Source organism: Eschrichtius robustus, chromosome 17 (assembly GCF_028021215.1).
Source record: "Eschrichtius robustus isolate mEscRob2 chromosome 17, mEscRob2.pri, whole genome shotgun sequence".
In the NCBI taxonomy this organism is placed as follows: domain Eukaryota; kingdom Metazoa; phylum Chordata; class Mammalia; order Artiodactyla; family Eschrichtiidae; genus Eschrichtius; species Eschrichtius robustus.
In genome coordinates this window covers 34110903-34114908 of record NC_090840.1, presented here as the reverse complement: position 1 = coordinate 34114908, position 4006 = coordinate 34110903, and the positions used below count along the sequence as shown (strand labels likewise).

The 4006-nt window shown below is 54.2% G+C and overlaps 1 pseudogene; it reads left to right on the top strand.

Moving 5' to 3' along the window:
* Positions 1–511: 511 nt before the first annotated feature.
* LOC137751450 (TAF5-like RNA polymerase II p300/CBP-associated factor-associated factor 65 kDa subunit 5L) lies at positions 512–3282 on the top strand (annotated as a pseudogene).
* Positions 3283–4006: the final 724 nt, after the last annotated feature.

The following is a 4006-nucleotide window of genomic DNA, read 5'->3' as shown; positions in this document are numbered from 1 at the left end:
AACTACCCACTGAACACTTTCCCTCACACAATCTTGTCGTTTTTACTTACCTTTTAAAAAATAAAAATACTTACGTTTTTATGATAATTATTCAAGCATATTTAATAGTACATGTTATCAAATGTTTTTTTCTTTGTTTTTTATTGAGGAATAGTTGATTTAAATATTATATTAGTTTCAGGTGTAGAGCATAGTGATTCAGTGTTCCTACAAATTATACCCTATTAAAAGTTATTATAAAATAATGGCCATAATTTCTTGTGCTATAAAAGGTATCCTTGGAGACGGTCGCGCGTCGAGGCCCTTGCGGCCCGGCCCAGCCCGCGGAGGCTCCGTGTCAATCAGTCATGGGGCTGCAGCCCAGAGCCGCCGCGGGGGTGGCGGGGCACGGGGCGCAGGGGCCCGGCTGAGCCGGCCGCGGAGCATGAGCCTGCCGCGGAGACGATGGAGGCAGACGCAGGGCGACCCCGGCGGCGGCGGGGGGAGCAGGAGCTGCCTTGGATGTTCAGTCATGAAACGGGTACGCACCGAGCAGATCCAGATGGCCGTGTCCTGCTACCTCAAACGTCGGCAGTACGGGGACGCAGACGGCCCACTGAAGCAAGGCCTGCGGCTGTCGCAGAGCACCGAGGAGATGGCCACCAGCCTCACAGTCCAATCAGAATCTGGTTGTGCCAACATAGTGTCTGCGGCCCCTTGCCAGGCAGAGCCCCAGCAATATGAAGTGCAGTTTGGACTGCTGCGGAATTTCCTCACCGATTCTGAATCCCAGCACAGCCACGAAGTGATGCCTCTCCTCTACCCTCTCTTTGTCTACCTCCACCTCAACCTGGTCCAGAACAGTCCCAAGAGCACAGTGGAAAGCTTTTATAGCTGCTTCCATGGAATGTTTCTGTAGAATGCCAGCCAGAAGGACGTCATCGAGCAGCTGCAGACCACCCAGACCATCCAGGACATCCTGTCTAACTTCCGGCTGTGGGCCTTCCTGGACAACAAGTACGTGGTCCTCCTGCAGGAAGACAGCTACAACTACCTTCTCCGCTACCTCCAGAGTGACAATAACACCGCGCTGTGCAGAGTCCTCACCTGGCACATCCACCTGGACGTGCAGTCCGCCAAGAGGACGGACTACCAGCTCTACGCCAGCGGCGGCCCCTCCTGGGGTGAGGGCGGCGGCCTGGATCCTGCCGACGTGCCCGCGCCCATCCTGCAGAACGAGGCCACGCTGGAGGTCCCGCAGGAGAGCATTAAGCGTGTCAAGGACGGCCCCACCTCTCTCACCATCATCTGCTTCTACGCCTTCTACAACACGGAGCAGCTGCTGAACACGGCGGAGGTCTCCCTGGACAGCAAGCTGCTCGCCGCTGGCTTTGACAACTCCTGTATAAAACTGTGGAGTCTGCGTTCCAAGAAGTTAAAATCCGAACCCCATCAAGCAGACGTGTCCCGCCTCCACTTGGCTTGTGATATCCTGGAGAAGGAGGCTTATGAGGCAAGCTGGTCCAAGAATCTTCATCCTACCCCCTGCTCTTCCAGTGAGGTCACTTGACTTTATGAATTCCAGGGTGAGGACGGCTGCAGTTATAAGGAGCTTGTCGGCGAGAGAATGAACGGACAGTGGCTTTGAACACAGTGTGCTTGTGGGGAAGAGGATGAGGAGAGGGGCTCTCCCCCCACACCACGACTCGTCTTTCTGCCACACGTAGGGATTCATTTCCAAGACTCACATGAGTCACTTGGCTTTATTTAGACCAATTCTGAATCCATGCCTCGTTTGTTACTTTGGGAAAATATTTGAGACCCTCCAGAAAGTCACGGTTTCAAAACTGTTCTTTCCTTTTGGACACCAGCCATTCATGCCTGGTCACAGGACGTGAGCATAATTTACTGATGGCTGCACCTTCCTGGCCTACTGTTATTTCTGTGGTATGTCCAGGTTTTATTTTTGGCTGAACTCCCACAGCGGTTCTGTAGAAAAATCTCGAAGTGAAACCACGCCTGCCTCCATCACTGGCCCCAGGCGTGGCAGTAACAGGCACGTGGGGATTTTTCTAAATGGACTAGAGACAGGGAGCAGCATGGCCTACAAAGCAGCTGAGACTGACGGGCGAAGACATGCCAGTAGAATAAAAGCATCTAAGAACATAAGTTCAAAAGTACATCTTTTTGAGTGATTGCTCTGGAAATCGGTTCTCCTCAACCTAAGAGTAAGGTCCACAGTCATCGCTCTGCACTAACAGCCTTGCTGTAGTCTTAGCTGCGAGGTGAATTTAAGGAAGGCAGTTTGTAAGTTGTAGGAGACATTTTATTCAGTTATGCAATTAAGAGTTCTTCTCCTGGAGTCACCCTAAAAAGCAGGGTCATTTACTGAGCAGGTGCTTTTTCCCAAGCAGGTCTGTTTGTATCTAGATGTTTGTTTTCCGTGACGGACCACTAAACACTCTTTTCTTGTGTGTGTGTGTGCACATGCATGTGTCCCCGCAGGACGACGAGGACGATAACGCAGGCACAGAGATGAGGGTCCTGCGGGGACACTGCGGGCCAGTGTACAGCACCAGGTTCCTTGCGGACAGCTCAGGGCTGCTCTCCTGTTCTGAGGACATGTCCATCAGGTACTGGGACCTCGGCAGCTTCACCAACACCGTGCTGTACCGGGGCCACGCCTACCCCGTGTGGGACCTGGACATCAGCCCGCACAGCCTGTACTTCACCAGCGGGTCCCACGACTGCACGGCCAGGCTGTGGTCGTTTGATCGGACGCACCCGCTGCGCATCTACACCAGGCACCTAGCGGACGTGGACTGCATCAAGTTCCACCCCAATTCCAACTACTTAGCCACGGGCTCGACCGACAAGACGGTCCGGCTGTGGAGCACCCATCAGGGGAACTCGGTGAGGTTCTTCACGGGCCACCGAGGCCCTGTGCTCTCTCGGGCCTTTTCCCCCAATTGTAAGTACTTGGCATCGGCGGGCGAGGACCAGCGGCTGAAGCTGTGGGACTTGGCGTCCGGAACGCTCTACAGAGAGCTTCGGGGCCACACGGACAGCATCACCAGCCTCACCTTCAGCCCGGACAGCAGCCTGATCGCGTCGGCCTCCATGGACAACTCGGTGCGCGTCTGGGACATCAGGAGCTCGCACTGCAGCGCACCCGCCGACGGCTCGTCCAGCGAGCTCGTGGGCGTCTACACCGGCCAGATGAGCAATGTGCTGAGCATGCAGTTCATGGCCTGCAACCTCCTGCTGGTGACCGGAATCACACAAGAAAATCAGGAACATTGATTTTTATCTCTGATGTAACGGACTGGGGTGTGCGAAGGGCTCCAGACAGCAGGTCTTAGGACAGACGGATAGAATCACTGACTGACTGTGAAGGACTCCCCGTGTCCCCCCGCATCCCCCCTCGTGCCCCCTCGTCCCACGGACATCCCGAGCCCGCCACCCTTCGCTCAGCCCCCAAGTGTGGAAGGACGGGGAAGGAAGGGCAGTGACGGGGAACGAACGTGAGATCAAGAATTACAGAGATCCCGCTGTGTCCTCGTGCCGGCCCCTTCCTGTCTCTGGAGCCATGGTGCCCTCACCTTGCTGGGGCCGCACTTGGCCAGAGGAGGTTTGCTGGGCGCCCTCCCCGGGAGCAGTGCTCTAGGGTCACTGGGTGGAAGGGACTCTATCTGGGTAGAATTCGGGGGCGGGAACTAGGAAAGGGGGCGGGGTCATCCTGGCAAGTGTCTTTCCTTTTTCGTGATTACAGAGAACAAGGATTTTTTTATTATTGTTATTATAATTATAATTATTATTATTAATGAGAAGAGGAAACCTAGCACTGGCAGAGGGGGCCTTCTCTGCTCTCATCTTTCAGGTTTTACTCCTGGCACTGGCGGTGATACTTGGAATTTTGAGGTTCAGGGAATTCAGAGAATCTGGTCGTACAGTGTATTGGGAGAAAGGGAAAATTTCTGGGTGACAGATTGATCACTCCGGCTGACATGTTTCTAGAAGTGGGTGG